This window comes from Chionomys nivalis, chromosome 6, assembly GCF_950005125.1.
Source record: "Chionomys nivalis chromosome 6, mChiNiv1.1, whole genome shotgun sequence".
NCBI lineage: Eukaryota > Metazoa > Chordata > Mammalia > Rodentia > Cricetidae > Chionomys > Chionomys nivalis.
This window is the reverse complement of record NC_080091.1, coordinates 102229730-102257393: the sequence shown is the minus strand read 5'-3', so window position 1 is coordinate 102257393 and position 27664 is coordinate 102229730. Positions and strand designations below refer to the sequence as shown.

Genomic DNA, 27664 nt, shown 5'->3' with positions numbered 1-27664 from the left:
TTTTGTTTGTTTGTTTTAATATTATTCTGTAGTTGGTGATGTGTCTTACCAAAGAGCTGTTGATTTTTAAAAATTGCAATGCGGGCTTAGGAAAGTTTAGCAAAATTCAGAAATCAGCTATCAGAAAAATATTTTTGGGGTGGGGTCTGAGAGAGGGTTTCTTTTTTGTTTTGTTTTGGTTTTTGTAAGACAGGGTTTCTCTGTGTAGCCCTGACTGTCCTGGAAATTGTTCTGCAGACCAAAGGTTTGCCTGCCCCTGCCTCAGAAGTGCTGGGATTAAAGGTGTGCACCACCATCAGTGGCAAAGATGGGGTCTCTTGTGTAATCCTGGCTGGCCTTGAACTCAGCCACTGTGCCCAGCTCAGAAAGATGTTTTATAACTTGAGAAAGTCACAGAAAGTGTCTCAGATGAAGGAAATGTTTGAGCTAGAGCAATCCAGGATTGATATGTGTTCCTTAAAGAATCTTTCCAAAGTCCCAGGAAAATAAAAGTTATTCCCATGCCAGAGAAAGCAGCAAGGCCCCAGAACACAGGACAGAGCGTGAGAAAGCTTAATACCGAAGGTCCATTGTGTTTCTTTGGACTGTGGCCTTGGGTGGACCACAGTCAGTAAGAGCTGTTTGTGCCTCCCCCACCCCTCACTTTCTGCCCAACCTTACCTTTTGCCATGTTGAATTCATGGTTACAGGGTTCCCCAGCAAGATGACCCCTGTTGAGTTCATGGTTACAGGGTTCCCCAGCAAGATGACCCCTGTTGAACGTATGGTTTCAGGGCTTCCCAGCAAGATGACCCCTGTTGAACTCATGGTTACGGGGCTCTATGATACATTTGGAAGTCACAGAGGAGCCATGGACAACTGAAGGCAGACAGAATAGCCAATATAACAATATATTTTTGTGAATATATATGATGTCTTCATTTTTAAAATCCTCTACAGTTATCTTGTTATTTGTATTTATAAGAAGCACACTTAGCTGGATGTGGTGGCACAAGTCTTTAATCCCAGCACTGAGGAGGCAGAGACAGGTGAATCTCTGTGAGTTGGAAGTCAGCCTGGTCTACATAGTGAGTTCTAGGATAGCCAAGGCTACATAGAGGGATCCTTTCTGGACAAACAAACAAAAAAGAAACATAGTTAATTTGCTCTGTGGGGTGGGTCAGCGTGTGAGGTCTGTGTCATTCTCATGAGCCATTCACCTTGTTTTTGAGATAAGGCATCTCACTGGGACCCGTTCTCTGATAAAGCTAGGCTGGCTCACCAGCAAGCCCCAGGGATCTGCTTGTTTCTGCCTCTCCCCTGCTAGGAAAACAAATGACTGACTTTTAAGAAGAGCTTGGATGCTGGGGATGTAATGATGACCGGGCATCCCCTTGTCTCTTGATGGGCAGCCTCCTTAGTTCTCACAGCCATCTCCCCTCATCTGTTCCTGCAGATGCTCTGGTACAAGCCAAGCTTCCTTGGGACTGCTCCATTATTTATTAAGTATGAGTTTGTCTGCCTCAAAGAATTTATACTTCTTCATAATTACAACACTTCCTTATTAAAAAGATTTTAGTGTGCAGATATTTGGGGAGGGTGGGGCTCCCAGGGCTTTCTTGGCTTCCTGGTTTCTTGCACAAGTTCCCTGGGGAACAAAAGCCTGGGCTTCTGGTGCATCTTCTGGAGCTGTGAGGGGTCTGTTTCCCCAGCTGTTGGCCACATCTGGAGACTGGCGTGCTTTGGCACGCTCCATCTTCACAAGCAGTGCATCCTCCTGTTCCCCAGCTTTCATTTTAACTATATTTTCCTTTCAACTTTTACCTCAAACCTTCAGAAAGGTGTTTGATGACAGGAAAGTATCCAGGACAGCAAGAACCTCCTTCCCTGTTCTTTCCTCAGTGCTCAAGGAGTCCCTCGGACACAGTTGCTCAGGAACTATCGATATTATAGATGTTAATGGCGAAACTTCCTACCTTCCAGCTGGGAGCATATCACTTCCTTCTGACTTTTTAAAATGTTTATTTATTATATATACAGTGATCTGTCTGCATGTGTGCCTGCAGGCCAGAAGAGGGCAGATGGTTGAGTCACCATGTGGTTACTGGGGATTGAACTCAGGACCTCTGGAAGAGCAGCCAGTGTTCTCAACCACTGAGCCATCATCTATCTCTCCAGCCCCAGTAATTTTCTTTTCAAGACAGGGTTTCTCTGTAGCTATGGAGTCTGTCCTGGAACTCACTCTGTAGACCAGGCTGGCCTTGAACTCACAGAGATCACCTCTACGTCCCGAGTGCTGGGATTAAAGGCTTGTGCCACCACCGTCCGTTCGTTTTGTTTTGAGACAAGGTCTCACTATGTAGTCATGGCTGCCCTGGATCTTGGCTCACTAGCATGTGTAATTATTCAAAATAATGTGTTCCATTATGACATTTCATTCATATATATAATACATTTTGGAAATATTTACCTCATCACCCTCTTTTGATCCCCTCCCACCCATCCCTGTCCCTTTCCTCTTCCCGACTGGTTCCTTTCCACTTTTCTTTTTTTCTGTGTATTTTAAGCACTTGTCAAAAATCACTAAGAATCACTTAGTAGTCACTTTTAAATATCTTCAAGTTTATGAAAATTAGAAACATTTTGAAATATCTCCCTGCTTTTGGTAAATGGGAAAGATGTAACTTGTACCTACCTTCTGGAACAATAGGCAGATGATTGCTTGGCCAGTCATTTCTGTTTTGAAGCCTCACAGAATGACTTCATTGGGAAAGCATTGTAAGGATAAATCACTCTGCCTCCCTTGGACCTCAGCAAAGCCCAATACAGTGTGTTTCAGTGATGTTGGGAAATACTGTTCAGATTGCACTCGACCTTCTGGAGAATGTAGGTCTGCAGAGGATTCCTCCAGTCACCGGAGGAAGTGGGGGCTGCAGCAGAGGGTGGGGTTTGGCCATGAATTAAAAACTTCGGCGTCTTGTGAAGGCTGCGGTCTGCATGCTAGAAAACATGCATCTGATGTTCACGTGAGTCCATGATGACAGAGCGCTAAAGCAAGGATTTAGAACGAGTTTGGTAGAATGAAATGAAGTAAAAAAACCAGGCAAGTGATAAGGGGACTGTTTGGATGAACGTGCAAGGTGGCCTCATGAAGAAAAAGCCGTGTAAGCACACGTGGTGCCGATTTGGTTGTTGTCCATGCAGGTGTGCTAAAAGAAGGACTGAATGAGTGAGTGAAATGCAAGACAGAGAAAGGCTGTGCGCCATTAGCATAAAAGTAGGTCTTCCTAGGTAGATGGTGCTGGCCAGCTAACAAGCTGCTAGCAAAACTTGCTGGATAAATAATTTATAAAAAGTGGTGTTAGGGGTGGGATGGGGGGATTCATCTAAAAGTGAATTCTGAGCATCACTGGATGTGAGAAGTGGATGGTGGGCTTGTTTTTAAAATGTGGATTCAAGAGTATTACTAAACTATTGTTTTGAGACAGGTCTCACCGTGTAGTCCTGACTTGAACATCTGGAGATCCACCTGCCTCTGTCCCTAGAATGCTGACACTAAAGGGTGGCCTACGTTACTAACTAGACCCTTGACTGACAGCTAGTAATTAATTAGGTGTCCAGGAAACAGATTTCCAAGAACATGTCTGCTCTCCATTAATGTTCATTTCAATTTTCTTTTTATCAGGAGTTTTAATTTCCTTGCTGAGGGAGACCGTGGCAATACCTTGCAAATAGATGCTGTCCCAGATCAAGTTTGAAACTTTCTGGATCACTTTTGTTTCATTTTGAATTAATTTTTAAGTTGGAATACAAAGTCATGGGTTACGTCCTGGTGTGCGTGCGTGCGTGCGTGTGCGTCCTGGCATGTGTGTGCACGCGTGCGTTTGTTTATTCAAAGACAGTATAATGAAACATGTCACTCCTGACAGTCTTTACAGATTGTCTTGGCCAAGGAAACGTCCTCCATTGCATTCTGTTTTTGTGTTAAGATATTTGAGTTTGTCACTCTGGATTTTTCTGTTTTTGTGTTAAGATATTTGAGTTTGTCACTCTTTGGATTTCTTCGTCTATATTGTGTCCTTAGAGTTCTGATGGCCAGCACTGATAACACACTGGTAGTTTTAATATTTTCAAAACATAATCTAAATGAATACTGTTTCACTATGATCTGATTAATACAGTGTGTGTGTGCACCTGGCCTCTGTGTTTCTGTCCTGTATATTGAGCATGTTATCTTTTAAAAGGTAACACCAAGAAGTACGTATGGCCCACTTGGTGCCAATTTCAAGCTAGAAATAATTTTGCCTATATTATTAATCCCCGTGGGACCCCTATTTTTTGAGAGGCCCCTAAGACTTATTCTGATAAGAAGTTATATTCTTTTAAAAAATATATTTGAGTCTTTCAAAACGACTTTAATCTTTTTTGAGGCAGGATAGCCCTGGCTTCCTGAACTCCATTTGTAGACCAGGCTGGTCTTGAACACACAGAGATCCACCTGCCTCTGCCTCCCAGTACTGGAATTAAAGACAGGCACCACCACACTTAGCAAAAATTGTATTCTTTCCTAAAACGTTGAGGTTCTGAGGCTGGGGGAAAGAGATCAATTGATAAGTTCCTGCCATGTATGCATTGAGAACCTGGATTCGGATCCTCAGTACCCATGTAAAAACTAGGCTCGGCAGTGCACGTCTGTAGCCCCAGCACCTTAAGCAGATCCAGGCAGACCCCTGGGGCTCACTGGTCAGCCAGCCTCGCCAAGTTGATGACCTCTTGGTTCAGCAAGAGACCCTGTCTCAAAAAGCAGTGTGGAGGGAGACCGAGGAAGACAGTGTTGATCTTTGGCCTCCAAACACCTGTGCACCCACAAACACACTTGTGCATGCGCACACAATTGGCATTCTCAAGATAATACAGTGTGTTCAGGAAAGTTATTGCGGGCCTTGTTCCTCTTATGAAAGTATAACCCTAGACCCTTCAGAGTGGGATTGGCATGCTAAAGAAATTCATCTCCAAGTGTGACGTTTTCAGCGCAGCATGTCACGGTAGCTTTGCTCAGTTACTAGCTGTTGGGAAGGACAGATGTGTAACAAATACTTGCATATTGATACATTACCAGGAGCAGTAAAGGTCTCAGGGCACACAGTAATGACGTGCAGCGTTATGAATGGAAGAAACTTGCGTCTTATTTCCCAAGGGGACGTAGCATCCATAATAATGTGCTTTTCAGCAAGCAAGCTTTTCTTCTATTGCTGTCCTTCTTAGAGTAAAGTTTGTGCCGATGGTCCTTTACAGAACCTGCCTGTGCTTTTCTGAGTTCACTTTCAAAAACTGCAGTTATTCATGGGATTCCCCTGTGCTCTCCTCCGCCTTCATGAGGTAATGCTGGCGGCTCCCCTGTTACTGTTCCTTACCGCATGTTTTCTTTCATGGTGTTAGAATGCTAGCAGTGGTGTGTGACCCAAAATTCTAGAGAGCGTGTTTATGTTGGGGAGTAGTCTGAGGAAGGTAACCCTCCAACCCCTCAAATGGGGCTTCTGGCTCTCCTGGCATTTGTTGGTGATGTACCAGTGAGACAGAGGTTTGGATTTTGATGGAAGCATCAGGAATCACCAGTTATCGTAGACGCTTACATCGGACTGTTCTGGGTTTAGTTTAGTTTTGTTGTTTTGTTTTCAAAGGTACTCTACACTGAAATAACTTGCTAGATTAAGGGTTAGAAATAACTTTTTTAAAATAGAGGGGCTTGCTTTAGCAAATATCTTTCAGAAAACAAGTTAGACAAGGAAGGCATGAGAACACAGTCAACACCAAGATGGGGTGCAGGGCTTCCTAAGAGAGGGAACTGCACTGGGTGAGGTCGTGCTAGGCTTCTCTTTTGGAACCTCTGGGTGCTTCCTGTCGCAGGGAGCTGCTCCATCCTAAACCAAACGCTGCAGCCCTGCTGACTTGGAAAAGGGGAGGGTCAAGTCAGAGCCTGCCAGTGGCAGCACAGTAGAGGGAAACCCCCAAATCCGCATATAAGCCCCTCCCAAATGTTTGCCTGATCTCAAAGGAGAGACATCAATAGCTGGGCAGGTACCTGGCCTCAGGCCATGCTTGAGCCCCTGCCACTGTGTGGCACAGAGTTCACAGTTTGAGGAGGACCACACCGCTGATCTGCTGCAACTAAAACCAGCACTTTCCAGAGGCATCCAGGGTAAACATCAGTAATTAGACATGAAAACACACAGGGAAAGAAACACAGTCCGTGATAAGACAAAGACTATCATCAGAAATTAACTTCGGAATGAGCCAAGTGATGGAACTAGGCAATAACAAGTTCCAGCTGCTGTTGTTAGCGGCGTGGAAGGAAAAGTGATCCTGACGGCTCCACAGATAGGAACTCAGCAAAGAAACAGAAATTGTAAAATGCAGTCTAAAATGAAAAAGCCCCTAGGTAGCTTTAGAACTCATTGGAGAGAACACACACAATACATACACACACAATTTTGTAGTGTAAAGGGTAGAGTAAAAGATCTGAAGTAATTGACACACAGTGACACATGAGACAAATCAATACTGCAGCCGTCTCTTCCTGGGAGCAGCCTGGGGTGACTTGTAAAGCAGTTTGGTATTCTTAACCCAGAAAACTACACAAAATCCTGCCAGTCCAGAGGTCCAAATCTTTGTGTTTTCTTCCTTTGTGAAGCTGCCTGGGCCATCGAAGCGTGGCATCCCCAGAGCCCAGTAGCTGAAAAGCGTTGGTTGAAAGGAGCAGCCTGCAGCATCTTGCCGCTGCATTGGTGGAGTGGGTAGACTGGGCACAGGGTCTGTGGTCTAAAGTGCTGGTAACCTTTTGCTGTGCTGATATTTCGTTTGTGCTTTAACAAATAAAGCTTGCCTGAAGATCAGAGTATAGACCTAGACACACTTGTTAGCCATAGAGGCCAGGCAGTGGTGGCACATGCCTTTATTCCCTCATAGAGGTAGTCAGACCTCTGTGAGGTCAAGGCCACCCTGGGCTACAGGAGATCGAATCAGTCTAAAAGAGAACCAGAGCCTAGTGGTAATGGCTCACACCTTTAATTCCAGCACCAAGGAGGTAGAGACAGGAAGTGATAGGGCTGGGCAGAGAGAGGAATGTAAGGCAGGAGAAGACAGGAGCTCAGGACTCAATGTGAGGTTTCATAGAGACAGGAGGATTTAGTAGAGATAAGAACTAGTCACGTACTGCTCGGCTTCTCTGATCTTCAGCATTAACCCATCTATCTGACTCCAGGTTCTTATTATTAAATTAGAATTAGTACTACATTTTGCTGTGTACATTTCAAAGTGTAGCGAGCGTAGAGCGCCTAATGGTTCCAGTGCAACTTTTCTGACCACTGGACTCAGCCAGGTGAGCAAAGCTCCCAAGATGCACCACGGCACAAAGTGAGCTCATGGTCAGATTAGGCATGGCTGAGCTCCCAAGATGTACCACGGCACACAGTGAGCTTGTGGTCAGATTAGACATGGCTGAGCTCCCAGGATGCACCACGGCACACAGTGAGCTCGTGATCGGATCAGACATGCCTGAGTCTGACGCACTGAGATGATCGTCACAGAAAGGAACACAGAAGAGCAGATTCCACAGAAGAAGGAGTATCCCAGAAGCAAATGAACAAACAAAAACGCCATGGGAATAAATTTAGTACAAAGAAATAATGAAAAAAGCAAAAAGTGTTCAAGGAGAAAAAATAGGGAAAATAAGAAAGAAAAAACAGTTTCAGATAATGACTATCAGGTACCCACATTTGACAAAAATAAAACATAAACTTCACATCATACTGCAGTCAGGTTCAGCACAGTGAAAGCATCCCTTGATCGTCGCCGTAGACTGACGTCTGGAAAGAAAGACGGAGAAAGCTATGAAAGTGTGCAGAGAAAGCACAGCATGTTCCCTGCAGGCCAAAACAGAATAAAGGATAAGTTTTCCTCCAGAAAAATTCGGGCTGGGAAGATTGCTAGGAGCAAAAGCTGCTTGCATGCAAGCCTCACGGCCTGGATTTGGTATCTACAACCCTCTGCATGCCTGCCCCTGTGGTGCATGGGAGCCCATACTCACAGACACGATTTTTTATAGATTGGTTTATTTTTTCTAAATTTTTTTAAAGATTTATTTATTTATGTATATAGTATTCTCAGTACTTTGCCTACAGGCCAGAAGAGGGCACCAGATCTCATTACAGATGGTTGTGAGCCACCATGTGGTTGCTGGGAATTGAACTCAGGACCTTTGGAAGAGCAGGTGGTGCTCTTAACCACTGAGCCATCTCTCCAGCCCTGATTGGTTTATTTTTATTTTTCACGTATGAATGTTTTACCTGCCTGTGTGTCTGTGCACATTGTGCATGCAGTGCTCAGACACCAGAAGAGGGCATCTTATCTCCTGGTACTGGGGTTATGATTATTAGCCACTTTGTGGGTACGGAGACCAAATATGGGTGGGTCCTCTGGAAGAACAGCCAGTGCTCTTAACTATTGGGTCATCTCTCCAGTCCCAATAAGCGATTTCAAGAAAGAACAGGGTAATCTTATTTGTATTTTTTGACCACTTTGAAAGAATAAGATACTTAGAGGAGGGGCTGGAGAAATGGTTCAGTAAGAGCATTTGATGCTCTTCCAGAGAACTCAAGTTTGTTTCCCAGCACCCACATCAGCAATCTTATCTCCAGTTCCAGAGACCAATGCCCCTTCAGGCCTCTGCATGAACACACACACACACACACACACACACACACACACACACACAGAGTTTTTGTAAAGACATTTACAAGAAGAGCAATCCTTGTAAGTCAAATGAGTAACTTTTATATACTTTTATTTCAAAAGCAAATTCAAGAAAATGTTAAAACATTCCCAGCACTGAATGATAAAGACACAACGTCAAAATTACTAGGAAAACATGATGAAATACAGCTCAGGTGAGGCATAGGTAGGTTGGTGGATGAACAGATGAGAGATAGGTGGACAGGTGGGTAAAGAAACTTTATAGGACTCAATGTGTTTATGTCAGGAGAATCCTCGGGTTGGGGGTAATCTCAGCGGCACAGTGCTTGCCTGTCATGCATGAGCCCTGCGTTTATTCTGTCACGACTAAAAAGCAACAACCAAAATAACAATAAAAAACAGCACACAAATTTAGTTTTATCTAGTTTACATATGAGAAAGTAAATTAGCCCCCCAACTAAAGAAGAAAATAATAGAAATAATAACAGAATCAGTGATTTGAAAAACAGATTTGAAATTAAGTTTAAATTTTTAAAACTTAAAATTTAAATTCGTCTAAAAATTTTTAAAATATTGTTTAAAAATAAGTAGGTTGAATGTTTGTTCTTTGAATCAGTGTTAAAATATTAGTATTTTGATGGAATTAACAAAAATAATTCTGATCAGTTATTTCTTATCAGAAATATTCATTGAATGCCAAAATTCTATTAATGAATTTTGTTCTTTGGCAAGCTCACACGTGACCTGGTCCGTTCCAAGGCTTGTGACTGCTAGTTTTGTTTTTCTGTTTATCCAGGGCCATCCGTGTGCCCATTGGATTGAGACTGTCCATTGGAGTCACCAGTGGGCTCACAGCTGGAGCTAACATTCCCTCCCTGTCCTTGATCTATCCGTAGCCTATGGTTCAGCTACGAGGAATGTGCACCAAGTCTTTCTCTGTCCTGTCACCCGGTTCCCAAATAACCACTCCGAGACTTCTTATTAATCATGAAAATGTGATCTTAGCTTAGGCTTGTTTCTAACTACCTCTTATAACTTAATCAATTTCTATTCATCTACAAGCTGCCACACGCCAAATGCCTCGTGGCTTTTACCTCTCCTGTACATTCTGTCTCCCATCTCCTCTGGCGTCTCCCATGCCTAGATTCATCTTTTCTTTTGTCTGCCTGGAAGTCCTGTCTAGCATCTTCCTGCCTAGCTATTGGCCAGTCATCGCTTTATTGAACCAGTCACAGCTACACATCTCCACACAAGTAAAGGAACATTCCGCAACAGGGATGGATGGACCCCTTTCTTTATCCAAGCCTTTATTAAACCCGTCGGAAGCCTCCTTGACAAAGAAACATTTTCATACTGTAAACAAATGTAACATCCATCCCCTCTTCTTATCTGTCCCCTGAGCATTAGAAGGAGTGGGTATACACATCTTGTTTTTCCCTGGGCATTCATTCTCAGCACCTGTTGTAGCCCCCAGTCTCTGCACTCACCACCATTCACTGGCACGAGAGGCCTCTTCCACTGAGACGGAATAGCATTTATGTATGAAGATAAATATGCATTAAAAGACATTTTGGTGCTGTGTCAGCTTAGCTGGCGCTGGTATTTACTTATCCCCAGAGCTTCAGGTCATAGCAGGCATGAGTTTTGGGCCAGGATTTTTATTGTAGCAGGTATGGCTCTTCCCTGTGGAGCAGGCTTCAAATCCAACCATAATAATAGTGCTTTATACAAGTGGGAGCATCTTGCTTGGAAGGTTGGTCTTATAATTCACAAAATTTGAGCTTGGTAAACCTCCTACTCCTCTGGCAGACACAGAGCACCTCGGGGACGGGGAAGGTACCAGCGGGATGGGAGTTACAGCCTAAGAACCTAACGGCTAAAGACACCTAAGGAAATGCTCAGCATCCTTAGTCATCAGAGAAATGCAAATCCAAACAACTCTGAGATTCCATCTTACACCTGTAAGAATGGCCAAGATCAAAAACACTGATGACAACTTATGCTGGAGAGGTTGTGGGGTAAAGGGAACACTCCTGCATTGCTGGTGGGAATGCAAACTGGTACAGTCCCCTTTGGATGTCAATGTGGTGATTTCTCAGAAAATTAGGAAACAACCTTCCTCAAGACCCAGCACTACCACTTTGGGATATATATCCAAAGGATGCTCAACCATGCCACAATGACATGTGCTCAGCTATGTTCATAGCAACTTTGTTTGTCACAGCCAGAACCTGGAAACAACCTAAATGCCCCTCGACCAAAGAATGGATAAGGAAAATGTACATTTACACAATGGAGTACTACACAGCAGAAAAAAATAATGACATCTTGAAATTTGCAGGCAAATGGATGGATCTAGAAAACAACATATTGAGTGAGGTAACTCAGACCCAGAAAGACAATTATCATATGTACTCACTCATAAGTGGTTTTTAAACATAGAGCAAAGAAAAATTAGCCTACAAATCGCAATCCCAGAGACCCTAGACAACAATGAGGACCCTAAGAGAGACTTACATGGCTCTAATCTACATGGGAAGTAGAAAAAGACAAGATCTCCTGAGTAAATTGGGAGCATGGAGACCTTGGGAGAGGGTTGAAGGGGAGGGGAGAGGCAGGGAGGGGAGCAGAGAAAAATGTAGAGCTCAATAATATATATGATATATATATATACCTACCAGTTTTCTTATCTCATTCACTGTTGTTTGCAAAGTAACAGAAGCACCATGGGATCTATATTTGGGGTGCAAATTTTCATTTAGAAATCAAGAAGTGAGAAAGATTGTGATTTGGAAGACAACCTCCGTTGGACAGTGAGACCCTGTTTCACAAACCTGAGGCCAGAGGGCACTGGTCTCACACTCACCCTGCACCACAGACAGACAGAGAGGGTGTTCTGAAAGATTCTCACCAGGTGGTTGCATGCAAATTTCTCGTACCTTGTCCTTAACAACCTGCAGGTTACCCGCTAGTTCCTGCTCCAATTAGTGTCACGTGTAAGAAAGTGGAAGTTCTCAATTTCCTCGCTCCAGATGGATAAAGTGCTTGTCGGTGTCTGTCTAGGAGAGGTGACCTCAGAGTTCAGGTTCTGTCTGGAAGGAGGACACAGAGCCTGTGAACAACAGAGCCTCTTCTAATCTTGCTGTGTGTCCGGACCCCCATGCTTTTCTGTACTGGAATTGACTTTACAGACGACAGATTCTGTCTGGGTCTTTGGGGAGTTACTGTTTCATTTCCCTATCAGGTGCAGAAATTTCTCTTCCCCCTTTGTCTTCTCACCCAGGGAAAGCAGGTATTCCGGTTTCCCTGTCTTTGCAAATTTCAAACTAACTAGCATGTACAGCCAGGTCAGTGTTCTCAAACACAAACTCCTGTGGCCAGGGAGCCTTCCTTCTTAGTGTTCGGGGCAGATCGGAAGTGGTAGACCTGTTGAGTGTCTCAGGAGTTCATTGGCCAGACAGAACCTCTGACCAACAACAGGCAACGGGCAACCTCTGAACAGGTTCCTGACTGCAACTTTAACTAACTGTTTGATAGAGACAAATCCACATGAAAATGCACCATAGCAAGCAAAACACGAAACTTTTCTGAAGGTTGTCAAAGGATAGTTTTTCAAAATTGAAACATCACTTTTCTGCGAGGCGATCATGCCATCAATTTGCCTAACTAATGAGTGGGAGGGAGCCAGGAGAATGGCAAAGCCGCTTCCCAGAGTACTCAGGAGTTTCTTTTTCAAAGAGTGGAGAGATGGCTCAGCTGTTAAGAACACTCTCTGCTCTTGTAGGGGTTCGGAGTTTGATTCTCTGCACCCGTATTAGTTGGCTTACAACCCCATAGCTCCAGTTCCAGGGGATCTGACATCTCTTGTCTCCCCTCTGAGGACAGCTTACACACGTAACACATGTAAAATATATGCAAATCACTTTTAAAAAGAATGTTAAAATAACATTGCCCAGTTAGATCTTTGACTAGGAAATGTGTTTCAAAGAAACAAATGTTACTATGTGTTTTTCTTCTGGACACAAGTATCCCTGTGGAGTTTAGCTAGAACTAATCAGAAAATCAAAACGAGCCACACTTTCTTAAGTCACCCTGAGTAGGCCGGTGAAATCACCCTTTGGTAGCTCACTGAAAGGATCTCTTCTGTTCACGCTTTGCTTCATTCTGAATTTTGATATTTTCAAAAGCACACACTTACTCATCTTATGCTTTATTCAAAGGACCTTAGTTGTCTCTGTAATAAAATAGACATTTATGCTGGGTCAAAATGAGACACTGGCTTTGGGAGTCCTCAGGCTTAAACCATGGAAGAGAAATTTAAGGCCATCTCTTTATTTCTACACTGACATTCCTTGCACGGCACAATCCTATAGCAATTCCACTCTGAGGAAGTGCTCCCACCCAACCCTGGGCTCAGCCAGTTCCTAAGCCTGCTCCCGGTTGACACAGTAAGTCATCTTAAGCCCTGTAGATGAGAGACTTTTCAGATGGCCTTTAGACTCCGCACTGCAGTGCTCGAACTGTAACATCCCAGCCTTGTAGCTAATAACCACGGCTCCACTTATGTCAAGGCGAGTCCGCCTGGAGCGTCTCGCAACCCCACAAGACACAGTGACAAAGCTCGCATACTCACGTGGTCTGGGTCTGCAGCCTGCTTTTGCACAGTCCACCTCAGACTTGGCTTTGTATTTTCCAAAGCAGTATATACCAATGGAACATATGGTCATGGTATTTGCTGTCCATCTCTGCCTTTATAGAAAAAAAGTACCTGTTCTCTGAGTTTAAGAAGGTAAATGGATAACTTATTTGCAATATTTTTCAAAATGTTATTACTTGCTACAAAGATAAAGCGCTCTTAGAATTCAAAAGTTGGCTTATTTATTATTTATTTATTGCTTTGGAGAACTAAACCACTGACTGAGCAACATTTCAACTCTAAAGACTTGCTTTGGGTAAGACTTTATATAGTTTTTTCGAGAGAGGGTTTCTGTGTATCTTTGGCTGCCCGGGAACTCACTCCATAGACCAGGCTGGCCTCGAACTCAGAGAGATCCGCCTGCCTCTGCCTCCCGAGTACTGGGATTAAAGGTGTGCACCACCACGTCTGACTGGATAAGAATATTTTGTGGAAAATGACAGTTGTGAAAGACCGTTAGTTTTGACATTGAAAGAGAAAGAAAGCTCACTAGCTCACTTGTCAGCTGGTCAACTCTGGGTGTAACTGCCTGGCAGAATATGCCTTTGCGTGGTTGATGTTCATAAGCATCAAACACTTAAGCATTTTGCTAGGGATACTGATTTCTTCTGGGAGGAGGCTGTAAGTAGCATCATGCACTTAAGTTTAGGCAGTTTTTCTTCTACAATGCAGTATAATAGTCTACTTACTGTTTTGAAGCAGGGTTTTACACTGTAGCTTAATCATACTGGCCTTGAACTTGCATTGATCTGTGTATCAACATACTTCTCCATTGCTGTGATAAAACACTGGCCAAAACCAACTTGGGGAGGGAAGGGCTTAAGGTAGTCCGGTATTGAGGGAATCAGAAACTAAAGCAGAAGCCGTGAGGAGTGCTCCCTGTTGGCTTGCTACCCCCGACTTGATCAGCTGCCTTCCTGTAGAACCCAGGGCTGGTCCCACTTACAGGTTGGAGTCCTCCCCCATCAATTATTCATCAGGAAATCTCCCAAAGACATGCCCACAGTTCAGTCTGATGGAGACAATCTCTCGATTGAGGCACCCTCTTCCCAAGAGACTCTAGTTTCTGTCAAGTTGACAAAAACCAACACAGCCCTCCTTCTTCTGCCTCTAGGTGCTGGGATTGCAGGCATGTGCTCCCACAGTGAGTTTACATGGTGCTGGGGATTGAACCCGGTGCTTTGTGCACGCTAAGCAAACATGATACTAACTGAGCCACATCCCCACCCCTGCTCTCTACTTTGTATGTTTCCCCAACATTTCATTTTTCTGTGCACTCATTGCTATGATATTTGTGTTTCATCTTGTCATGCTCGAATGTGTCTCATTTCATTTGGTGCAATTATAAGAAAATACCAGAATCTGGGGAATTCATAATGAGCAGAAATTCCCTGACTCACAGTATGGAGTGTGAAGTCTATCAGGACACTGCTATCCGGGAAGGATCTCTTTGCTCTGCCATGCTGCGAGGCGGGGTAGGAGATCAACGAGGACAGGAGAGAGAACCCATACAAATGACCATAGGCTCGCTCCAGACATGATATCCCTTCGCTTATGAGAAGGAACCGTATAACAGAAACCCTCTTAAATTGTGACCAATGCCGTGACAGCGATTGAATTTCAACACAAGCCCAGACAGACAAACCTTCAGGCCACACAAGCATGTGGAAGCTGGTTGAGAGGTCTGTGTGAATGGCGGGATCAGTCCACCGGAGGCCTTTACAGTGCATGCTCAGGTCACAAGCAGCCTTCTCTTATTTGACCTCCGGTTTGATGTCATTGCTAGAGGGGTCTGACTCCTCGCATTGCGTCACCTTCCAAAGTTGCTCCTGAGTCACCCTTATCCTCACACAGCTGGAAAGGGTCAGTGGGGGGAGGGGAGAAAGAATACCGCTGAGATATTTTCTTACGTGGCTGTATTTTATCAGTGGGATGGGATTAGGCCTTGGGCGTCTTGTCAAGTATTTAATGAATATCCTCAGGCTTCTGTCCATCGGTGCCCCCTTTGTTATGGGAAAGATACTCTGCACGTTCTGGAAGTCTGTGAGCAGAGATCCAAGCATTCAGCTGGAAGGACCAAATGTCATATACTATCTTTTATATTCTAACTCTCAGGAGCATGTAGAGCCGGTCTGATGGCTCAAGGCACTTGCTACCAAGCCTCGGGCCTTAACTTCAGTCCCTGGAATCCACATGGTGGAAGGAGAAAACGGATATTTGAAAGTTGTCCTCTGAGCCCCCTCGTGTGCAGTGACAGGTATACACCCCACCCCACGCACATAAATTAATAAACTTAGTAAAAGCATGTGAAGTTCACAATTGTGTCTACATCCTTGATGGTTTTAATAGAAAATTTCTTTTAAAGCCAAAAATCATTGAAAATAATTTGTCCTTGAGTCTGCCCTGTGGATCCTTCCCTCATCCTCCCTTCTTCTTTGCGAGAAACACTGTCCATGTCAGTTAGGCGAAGCTCAGGTGATCTCAGAGGAACTTTCCACCTCACCCCACCCCACATTGTTGTGATGTAAAGAAAAAAAATATTGCTTTTTTTCTCCCTTATAATACTCTAGACATGATCACATGACATCTAACGCTTGTCTTGCTTATGTCTTAATGTTCTGCTTTGCTGATGTATCCCTAGCTTGTCAGATTGAAGGTAGTTACTCCTAAGTCTGTATCATGTAAGAAATAGGGGCGAGGGTTTGAGGAAGGGGAGTTCCTTTGCTTTGGCAGCTGAGCCCGTCATTTCCATGTACATGATGTTAACACTGAGTCGTCACGTGCCCTTACCCAACACAAGGAACACCAATCTCCCCATGTTAGAGAAAGGAGAGGGTGGACCCTGGGAACTGATCCGCATAGTGAAAGCCAACAGCTTCAACCACTCCTGGGGAGCACAGATTCAGTTTCCAGGAAATCGGTCTTCAGGGGACATACCAATTCTATAAAATATAGCTGAGTCCGTCCTGCTCTGCTGATGACACCTTGTAGACCCCAAAGGTGCAGCACCGCTCTCGAATTGTGTTCTCAAAGTGGTCTAACCACCCAAAATATATGGAGTGGGGTTGGCCCTTGTTGTCTGCCTGACAGTTTCAGACATGTGTAGTGTATTATGTGTGATATGTTCACACCACTACTTGCTTGTGTCCCCCTTCTTTTGCCTGTGAACCCCTTCTACCTGTTCCCCTATTGGCCTCACCATTAGAGAAAATGACAGTCTTGCCTTCAGCTCCTTGGAAAGGAATGGATCACCCATCCATGATGACAAGAAAGGGCATAGTCTTATGCAGGTGTCCGTAGCTGCTGTGTGTGTGGTTGCAATGACAATGTCATATGCAGAAGGCAGCATGTCATGACCCTGGCTCATCTCCACTTTTTAAATTCCTTCTGTTGTCCCATCATCTGTCATGTTTCTTAGGCCTTGAGGGGCAGTACTGTAGATGTCCTATTAGAAACACTCATCAGTCTCCAATTCACAGCACTTTGCCCAGACAATCTGCCTTAGCTGTCACCCTCTGTAAAAGGGGGCACATGAGTTACTTTATGGGGATAGATGTAACATATTTAGGAGGCAGTTTAACAGCATGGCCTTTTAGGGAAATGGCGGTAATGTGTTCTCTACGCATAGACCCTCATTTCTAAGGAACTCTTCAGTTGATATTATTGTTGGTTTGGGCTATGGAAGCTTCTTGGAAACTTTGGGCCTTGCATGTTCCAGAGGTACCCCATGCTGAGTAAGCACCAGGAGACACAGAAACTAGAGACCCTAGACTGCTCATTTGAAGCCTCTGGATGGGGGCAGACTGATGTTCATGGGGGTTGACTGGCACATATGGATTAGAGATGGATAATTTGAACACTTTGACTCAACTTGAGGCAGAGGGAAATTCCACAGTGTAAATGTTTGAAAGAAGACCCCACCAATTGACGGTTCTTACAGGTACTTTCTATGAGCAGCTGGTAAAGGGGCACAAACAGTAAGTGTTCCAGAAGATTCTAAGATAGAGGCTTCTCTTTTAAGTCAATATTGGTAACTGTTACATTTAAAGACACTTGTTACATTTATTGCCAACACTTTTTCTTTCCTACTGGCGCATAATTTGAAGAGGTTGAAAACTACCCATTAAAGCCTCACTGCAAGCATAGATCTTCTTGAATAAGGCTTACATTGTAACTACTATACAGAACAGAGCGTGTTGAGCAAAATGGAGTAGAGATGACTTACGTTTGTTTTTATTTCTTTAGATGAATGTGGCTGCTTATGACTAAACTTAGAATTCTGGAACTACAGATGCTCAGTGGAGTAACATATACATATAAGGTAATACCAGGAGTATATTTTTTTTATCAGTTTCACCGTTGACATAGATTGTTCTAAATGAAGTGCTTCTTACAAGTCTTCATGTACAAAGCAACTGTACTTAGTTCAGAGAGAGCAGAATTTTCACACATTGCCTTTGAGCCTCTGGATTCAATGTTGTTCATGTAGTAGTTGGAACCATAAAGCCTGTCACGTCTTTTAAGGTGTATCTTCAGTAATCAACTGCCATTGTGTCTGGGAAGGTACTTATATGATCATAGTTTGCTTCTTCAAAATTTGCTGATGGGTTTCCATTTTAATATCAGAGAAGAAAATTAGACCTAAATGGGGCAATGTATATTGTAATATTGTAAGCCATTATTAGCTTTTTGGGTTTTGGTGGTAGTGAGTTGTTTGTTCTTTTGAGTCGTCCGTCAGTATGCCAGCCCGGCCTCGAACACAGCGCGTAGCTAAGGATGACCTTGAATTTATGATCTTCCTACCTCCACCTTCCCACAATCTGGGATTATAGGTTTGGGCGAACCACACTCAGTTTAGGAAGTGCTGCTCTGGATCCCAGAGTTTCCTACACGCTAGGCAAGCACTCTACTAGCTGAGACACACCCTCAAGAATATTTTATAAGTCAAAACAAAAATATTTTGGGGGAGGCAATAAGGTATATCAGTGGTGCCGAGGAGCAAGTATCTCTTTAGGGCCAGCCCCTCAGGAATGTAGTGTATACCCGTGGTTGTCTTTACATTCCCTCAGCTAGAGGTTTTAATTGAAATATACCATGCTTCCATAAAAACCCCGCATCCAGGCAGAACTATAATAGACACCTTATATGAGGAGAGCATGAAGCCTGAGAACAGAGGTTTTCCTTGATGGCCTTGGCTGCCCTGTCGTTTGGCTTAACCAGCATTTCTGGTAAGGGACTTGTTTTGAGTCTCGGGATTCGTTCGCTCTGAGGTTTTATGTTTCCGCCAGACCTCTTCCTGTTGACATTCTCACTGAATCAGAGTTGCTTGTGTGGCATCATAAGCAAGATTAAGTACAGTATCTGAGGCCACTCTACGGCTCTGATATATTAATTAATCTATTTGGGTGTGTTTGCTTGGAAACCTGGAAGGGAGCCTGTTTTAAAATACGTTTTGTTTTTAGAATGTCATCTGAAAAGGACCAGTGAGTTCTTTGTCTTGTGAAGGTTTTCAAATAGTCTTTCAGCTTTTTTCAATGCGTCAATCTCTGTGGCATTTTATTTAGGAGGGGCAAGGGTGGCAGGGTCACCATGACTTAAAAACATAAATCCATGTCCTTATTCTAAGAAAGATTCTTCCAAGTGCCATCTAGTTTAATATTGAGCTCACCCATGGGCAACACTGAGGAAATCCTCATTTTTCTCCCTAAAATGAAACAGTTGATTTGAAAACTAAACCTGTGTGCCGCTACTTCTTGTGTTACATGTTATGACAAATATTTAATATAAATATGCATATGGGCTGTCTGCTCACAGAATGGACTTGCTGAGTGAAGCGGAGTCTACCTTTACATTCTGTGATGTTATTTACCACCCAAGAGGCTAGAGAGCTACAAGATTGAGAAACCAGTGAGAGAGGAAACAAAGTATCTCTGACATTGTCAGCTCCTAGGAAATGCAAGGTAGCTACAGCATCCATCTTAGTAGACAGTACGCAATGAGCTAATAGAAGACCAGGAGGGGTGAATAGGATCAAATTATGCTCTGTGCTTATATGAAAATGTCACAGTGAAACTCATTTGGTACAATTAATAAATGTTCATTTATCATCCCTTTTGAAGTGGGGCAGAATTAACAAGTGGAAGAAGAAAGAACAGCCTTTCTTGTTGATGAATTCCTGCCAGAGATCAGGAAGAAAAACAGTGTTGTCTTTAGAGTATAACGTTCACAGTACCATAAACAGGCTCCCTGGGTGACATTCAGGACCCTACTTAGCTGTCACATCCAGGCAAAATGGGTAACTCTCTAAAATCTCCATTTCTCCCAAACACATAGGCTTGTAGGACCTCGAGCCTTGGGATAGTGAGGAGTTAAACATGCAGCTCACATGAAATGCCTGCTCCTTCTTGGTGCTCCTTCTTTGTGTCCCAGAGTTCTCCATTATGCGGAGAGGGAGCTTTGTTAAGACTTGTTAGTTTCCAATTGTCAAGCAGACAGAGATCCCGTCAGTACTATAGCTTTTATGTTCAGAGCACTGTCCACATTCAGAAGGTATTTGAGAAGGCCAAACCATCGGTGCACACGTACAGTTCTGTCATGTAAACCGTTATTCCCAGACAACTAGCGGGGAGTACCAGAGTGGGCACTCAGTCTCTGCCCTTAGCGTTCACAGTGTGGGAGGAGAGGTAGTTGCAGATATAAAAAACCCAAGCACCGAAGAAGAGACCAGAGCAGGTAGGAAAGTCTTGGTCTTGGGTTGTATGCGAAAACACTCAGCTGTGGACTTTCAAAGTAGGGTTATGGCCAAGTTCCCTTCAGTATTACTTAGGCAGCCTGCTTTTCCCCAAGGCCAAGTGCGTGGGGGAGTCTGTCCATCCTGATGTAGTGTGAAGGAGAATATGAGCTAAAGACAGGATATTAAAACACAAGGACTGGCCAGGCATAGTGACATTTGCCTTTAATCCCAGCACTTGGAAGGCTGAGGTAAGGGGTCTTTTGTTCAAGGCCAACCTGGTCTACCTGGCAAGTTCCAGACCAGCCAGAGCTACACAGTAAGACCTGTCTCAAAATAAATGAATAAAATACAGGGACTAAGGCTGTAACTCTGAGGTATAGCATGTGTTTAGCATGTTCAAGGACTTCTTCAGTTCCCTAGCTAGAATCATTGAACCCATCAATTGATCAATCATGAGTACTAAAGCAAGAAAACTACCTTTGTAAGGGCAGCTGTAGCTCTGGCTATCTGTCTACAGACCTTATTGGATGTGTTTCTTTACTTTTTAAGATGTATCTAGGAAAATAGGTCCCAATCTAGGATTGCATAAAAATACTTCATGCCTGGGTCCCATGCCTGGGACACTTAGTCTTGACTCATTCAGGAACTGATGTCTTAAAGGCTTTCTGAACAGCCCTGCTGTGTGACAAAAGTTGAAGGATCCCCACACCTGCTTGGGTTTTATTTCCCCCAGGATTTTGCAGTAAATCTTTCAAATGCTAGCGCAGCTAGGATTAGCAATAGGTTCTCCACGGGGCAGTGCCCAGCACAGACTTACACAGATGTACTCAATCCTAAAACACTGTTCGTGTTTCAGAAGTGACTCCCAAAGGATCCGAACTCCCTAGCAGGGCACCAGAGGCCTTTCTATACAGTACCCATCTTTGATGTTATCATGGGATAGCCAACCCATAGGCTTTTGGTAGATTCCTTTTTATTGTTTGTCTTGAGAAAGTGTTTCATTGCGTATCCCTGGCTGGCCTGGCTCAAACTCAAAAGGCATTTGTACTTGCTCCTGGAATGTACACTTGTCTGCTCTCAACCTCCTGAGTGCTGGGATTAAAGGCAGGACTACCGCGCCTGGCTCATTTTCTTAGTGGCTGCCGTTCTAACTGGGGCAGAGTGTAGTCTCACTATAGTATTGACCTGCATGCAGTTCTGATGCCGAGTAACTGAGCATTTTTCATAGGTTTATTGTTTATTCTGTCTTCTGGAAACTCTTTATTCATTTCATTAGTCCATTTATTGGTCTGGTTGTTTGATTTCTTGTTTAGCTTTTTTGTGTTCTTTGTATATTCTAGATACTAATCTGTCAGATTTATAAGCAAAGATTTTCTCCCATTCTATAGACTTTAGTTTGATGAGGTCCCATTTACCTGGAGTCCGGTTGAGAGGCCCTTGCCTATGCCTGTAACTTGAAGTGTTTTTCTGACTTTTTCCTCTAATAGTCTCTGAGTTTTGTTCTAGAATCTGTTATGCATGCCGTTTAACCACCAGTCCTTCCTAAATTTCTCCTTCGACAGATGGGATCCTGGTGCCGTGCATCGCTCCAAAGCTTTGTATTTGCACGCGCTGGAGTGTACATATGCACTACTAGGCCTTTGATGTGTCTGTTAGCCATCTGTATCCCCTTACTTGCTTTCTCTTCCATGGCATTTCTATACGCTATTTCTGCTTCTTGAACTGTTTGGTTAACATGTGACTCAGGTAGAGGCTGTTCTGAATGGTTGGTGCAAAAATAACTTCCAAATTAAGCATTAAAAAAAAAAACCCTGATTTAGTGGAAATTCAAGTTAGAGAAGACAGAAAAGAAAACACATACACACACACACATATGACACACATGCATTCAGCTTTGATAACTGTTGTGGAAGGGGAGAGGAAGTGTGGACTGTGAGGTTTAGTGTTAAATCAGCTTTGCAGTGTTATTGTCCAAACAAGAGGTAGTGACGTCAGATACCACCATGGTGCTGACAGAGGGGCCTAAAAGGTGGTTGAGATATGAGTCAAATTCAACAAGCCCATTACAGATTCCAGAAAGAGGAATTCTGGGCAGGGGTGTGTCAGGTATGAAGGTCCTGAGACAGGGACGGGTATGGAATGTTTAGGGACGTCTAGAAAGGCCGGTGTGGCTAGAGCAGATAAAATGAGCAGGCCAGAGCTCACTAGCAGAAGACAGGAGTGTAGGATTTTTGTGCAGCTTTTGACCTTTCTCCTGAGTGAGATGGAGAGTTGTCAGAGGGTTGGGCTCACAGGAAAAACCCGGTATTTTAAGAGCGTGGTGGTTTGAAAGAAAATGGTCCCTAAAGGGAGTGGCATTATTAGGTGTGGCTGTGATGAAGTGGATGCGGTCTTGTTGGAAGAAGTGTGTCGCTGGGTAGGCAGGCTTTGAGGTCTCATATGTGCCCAAGCCACACCCAATGAGACAGACCACTTCCTGTTGCCTGCAAGATGTAGGACTTTCAGGTACCTCACCAGCTCCATGTTGGCCTGCACACTGCCATGTCCCACCATGATCATAATGGACTGAACCTCTGAACTGTAAGCTGCTTCTTCAGTTAAATGTTTCCCTTGTAAGAGTTGCCGTGGTCACAGTGTCTCTTCATAGCAATAGAAACCCTGACTCAGAGAGTTTCCTTCCGGCTGCTCAGGGGAGAGCAATCTATGGTAGAATCAGGGAAATCGATTAAGGGGCTCCTGCGGTCATCCAGTCATGCCATCGTCATGAGTGGAGATTGGTCAGAAACAGAGACTCAGGGTGTAGACCAGTGGTTCAGGGCTTCTGTGGAATGTATTCCCAAAGGTGGAGAGAGGAAGGTAGTATGTAAATGGTTAGAATATGTGTGTGTGTGTGTGTGTGTGTGTATTTTCTCACATTCCTCTTTAAGATAGCAGCCTTCCACACTCTGGTGAGGAACCCACCCATTGCTAGTTACAGAAGTATTTGCCTTTATGTCACCTGTCTCCTGAAAGAGCATCATCAGTGTGAGCCTGCTCCTGTGTCACCCTCTATGAGCATCATCAGTGTGAGCCTGCTCCTGTGTCACCCCCTATGAGCATCATCAGTTTGAGCCTGCTCCTGTGTCACCCCCTATGAAGTTGTCACACTCTGTTCCGCTGTCCCTGTTCATTGCTGTCCGTGTACCTTTAGGGATTTGTGGCCTAGGATAACCCAGTCCAAGAGCACCTCTAGCCTTATCCCTCTCCTTCCTCCCCCCGCCCCGCCCCCCACCCCCACTCCTTGAAGAAGACAAAAGGTTTTGTTTTTTTAGATTTCCACCCACACGCACACATCTTGATGGCCTCTTACACACCTGTGCTGTCATTCAACGCCTTGGCACAGCGCAGTCTCCTGAGAAATGCTGATCAGTTCGGAGGAGCTCATGGTTCTCTTCTCAAAACCAAGTCCACCTAACTAAATTCTGGAGTCAAATGAATGTTTCTTGTATGCGTGTTTTGTGGAGATTTGTTTTCATTTTATGTTTGACTGCCTGGTGTCCACAGAGGACATCAGATCCTCTGGATCTGGACTTACATGCAGGTGGTTGTGAGACTGTGTGTGGGGTACTGGGAACCAAACTGGGGTCCTCTGCAAGAGCAGCAGGATGCTGAGGACTGAGCCTTCTCTGCAGCTCTTCTGCTCTGCATTTCTGACCACCGAGAGAATTTCCAGTCGTGTGTACACTGATTTTCACTCATTCTTTCAGCAGTTGTCTGCTGAGAGCGTGGATATGCCAGAGGCCGTGCTGGGCATTAGAAGGGAGGGAGGAAGGAAGGCCGGGCCCCTGATCCCTAAGGAGTTTACCTCGCATAGAGGAGACAGACCAACACAACTGAAAACCATAAAACACACAACACGGGTGGGGCCAATAATGCTGTGAAGTGAGGGTGACGATGGGAGGGTTTGGAGGGTCGGAATCACGTGCTGCTGTCCAAGGGTTAGCGTGTGTGTGTGTGTGTGTGTGTGTGCGCGCGCGTGCACGTGTGGAATATGCATATGTTCTTATGGGGGTTTAAAAAGTTGGAATCATGTGCTGCTGTCCAAGAGTTAGCACGTGTGTGTGTGTGTGCGTGCACACGTGTGTGGCTGGCATATGCATATGTTCTTATGGGGGTTTGGAAGGTTGGAATCACATGTTGCTGTCCAAGGGTTGGCACTAGTGTGTATGTATGCATATGAACACATGTGTGGCATGTGTTCTTATGGTTTGTACATATGTATGTAGAAGTATGCATGCATTTGCATGTAGAAACCACAGGTTGATGTTGGGTGTCTTTCTCGGCTGCTCTTTCTTCTTTGAGAAAGGGTCTCTCACTGAACATGGAGCTCACCGATGCTGCGACCCTGGCTGGCCCACAAACCCCAGAGCGTCTGTCTGTTTCCCAGTTACCCAGGCTGGAGTTGCCAGCATGTACAGCTATGCCTGGCTTTCATGTGGTTGCTCGAGATTGAAACTTAGGTCCTCACGCTTGTATAGCATGAGCCATCTCCCAGCCTCTAGCGTTCATATTTTCAAGAGGGCCGGCCAAAAAAAAATCTCCAAAAGTGGCATTCATGCAAAGGTAAGAAGGAAGTTAGAGAAAATATTCATGCCCATATCTGGAGCAAAATGTTCTTTGTTTCAGGAAGTCCTTAGGCAGCTTTCCTGTCTGTATATGCCCTAAGTGGTTTTATCCTGTCCCCTGGTAACAGTTCATATGTCCTAATCACTCCTGAGTTTGTTCTGCTAGCCAAGACTTTTGGACTCTGGTCTGGTGTATCCAACTGTTTACAAAGCTCCTCCACTTGGACACCTAACTTGCATTGCCTTAACCAAGTCCCCATGTGCTACTCTGCAGACGAGCTCTTCTTATTGACTAAGACTTCTTTATTCCCTTCAATTTTACAAAAATAAGTAAAAATCTTGAACTTGTCTTGACTTCACCAAACACCATGTCAAACCCTTCAGCTAGATCCCGTGTTCTATATATTGGGACAAATTTAAGAGGGAAACTTGGAGCACCTAGATCTAAAAATTGAGTTCAGATAGAAATCTGAGCAATGATAGAGGCGCCTGCAGGGAAAAAATGTTTAATAAAATAATGGAAGCCAAAGCTAAGGGTGTGTGAGCGTGGGAATCCTACAAAGGTGACGTCACCCTCAGAGAGGTCGGCTCTGTGCATTGCTATGGCAGTTCCACCATTATTCATGGACAGGATGGAGGCCATACATTAGGAAGAGGTGTTCAGTACTCATGGAATATTATACATAAAATATACCTAAAGTGTTTCCTCCCTTTCGAAATATTTTGAGAAGAGCAGAAAGGGTCCAAAATAGTCATCACATTTTGTTTTAAGATTGAACCTTCAAACTAGTCTTCAAAAACCAACCTTTTTTTGTGAGTGTATTTGCAATAAAGCAGAAACTTAGCTGAAACATGAATGAAGCAAGATCTGGTAATTTTCTTGGGGCGAGAGATGGTTAACAAGTAGCCAGAGCAAATTAATTTGCACAAGAACAATGAAGGGGAAGTAAGTAGTTGGTGTCTTTCTATTTTAATTTGGTGTAAGTTTCCCAGTATTCAATTCTCGGTACGGAAGGTTCTTGCTGTTTTGCCACACCAAGTTCCTGGAAGTCACATCCAGATCCCCTAAATTAGGAGACTGTGTCTGGGAACCGCATTCTCCACCCAAGGGTTTAGCTTCAAACAGAAGCGGTGTAACTGAGTGTAATTTATTAATGGAAGTGGTCTTGTGGCACTGTCTGTAAATCTTCGCTCTTCTAGCTCCCAGTGACTGACAGGTCGGTTCCATACTAGTGGCTGTGTGGACAGAACCTCCACCAAGCTCTTCTCTTAGACTGCATCTTTCTGTGTGCAGAGCCGAGGGCATTGTGTTCAGCTCACAAACATGATTACCAAGAATACAATCCCAAGAGAGCTCGCTTCCCGAATGAAACAATTCTACTTGTGACGTGTGATGAGCTTGGATGTTGGACTCCGACAGATTGGAGTTGGGGGTTTTGCTCTGCCGTTCACAGACTTTCTAACGTTGGGGAAACTAACTTGTGTGTAGGTTTCATCTTCTGTAGAGCAAGCCAGTGCTCTCTGACAGACTTAACGTAGAGTAAAAAAGACAATGCTTGGCAGATACTGTGTTAGTGCCTGGCAGTTGGCAGGCACAATAACATTATCAGTTGTCAGATCTGCCTTTCTTGTTTAACAAAAACAAGAAATTTTATTCAAAGGGTTTTGTTTGTAAAGCATTTATTCTTAGATAACCTCTTTATATTAATACTAACCTTTCTTACAATAGCCACAATGTGGAAATAACCTATCAAGAGATGAATATATCGTGTGTGTGTGTGTGTGTGTGTGTGTGTGTGAACCTGTTAGTTTAATTGAAGCTGCTTATGGGGCTCAGAGAAAAGGAATTTACGGGAGCAGGGACAGCTTACCAGTGGCCACACCATTGAAGAAAATGTCTTTCTCTCCTCCAGATACAGTTAGATCCTCAGGGAAGGGTGGGGCCCTGTGAGCTCTCTCTGAAGAATCGTTTTTTTATTTTTTTTTTATTTATTTATTTATTTTTTTGGTTTTTCGAGACAGGGTTTCTCTGTGGCTTTGGAGCCTGTCCTGGAACTAGCTCTTGTAGACCAGGCTGGTCTCGAACTCACAGAGATCCGCCTACCTCTGCCTCCCAAGTGCTGGGATTAAAGGCGTGCGCCACCACCGCCCGGCTCGTTTTTTAAAAAAAAAGTGTCCACCGGCAATGGACTGCTTTTCAGCTTCCAAAAGTTAGTTCTTCAGTATGTGATGGTCCCGATAAGCCCTGAAAATGTCATGTTAAGAGAAACAGGTCAATCACACAGTGACATGCTATGTTCTCCACCTGCTTGGCACATCGACACTAATCAGAGGGTTTCGAGCAGAAAGGATAAGTGGTGGCTACTGATCTCGGTGTCTTAGTTCCTTTTCTGTTGCTGTGGTAAGGCACTGCAACCAAGGCAACTGACAGAAGCCAGTATATTTGGTGGTTACAGTTTCAGAAGGGAAGTCCATGGCAGGGACAATAAGCTGGAGACATAGTTGCGAGCTCACTGGAAGAAGAGGCATGCTGGGAATGGCTGTCTTCTGAAGCCTCAAAGGTTACCCCCATGACACCCCTTCCAACAAAGCCACACAGCCTAACCCTTTCCAAACCCTCAGCAACTGGGGACCAAGCTTTCAGACATAGGAGCCTATGGGAGCCATTCTCATTAAAACCACCACAAATAGATGTAACATTTCAAGTAGAAAGATACACACACTTTGGAACCTGTTGCAGAATTTTACAGCTGTGGTTAGTGAAAATCACACTGTATATTAGACGGTTTTTCTTGCTGAGAAGGTAGATCTTATTCTGAAGTTTTCTTACGTAAACGACATACAAGTTTTTCAGTTGTGAACTCCCTACCATACCTGCCAAATCTAATCGTTGCCTCTGCT

General features: G+C 44.1%; 1 protein-coding gene across 2 annotated transcripts in view; it reads left to right on the top strand.

The window, feature by feature from the left end:
• Positions 1-27664, top strand: part of Lrrc8c (leucine rich repeat containing 8 VRAC subunit C) — a 79969-nt gene that overhangs the window by 5271 nt on the left and 47034 nt on the right. The window contains exon 2 of one of the 2 annotated variants that reach the window (XM_057772218.1): positions 17672-17747. The exons of the other annotated variant lie outside the window; for it this stretch is intronic. The gene's annotated coding sequence lies outside the window, so the exon portion shown is untranslated. The remainder of the gene's footprint in view (positions 1-17671; positions 17748-27664) is intronic. 2 annotated transcript variants of the gene reach the window in all.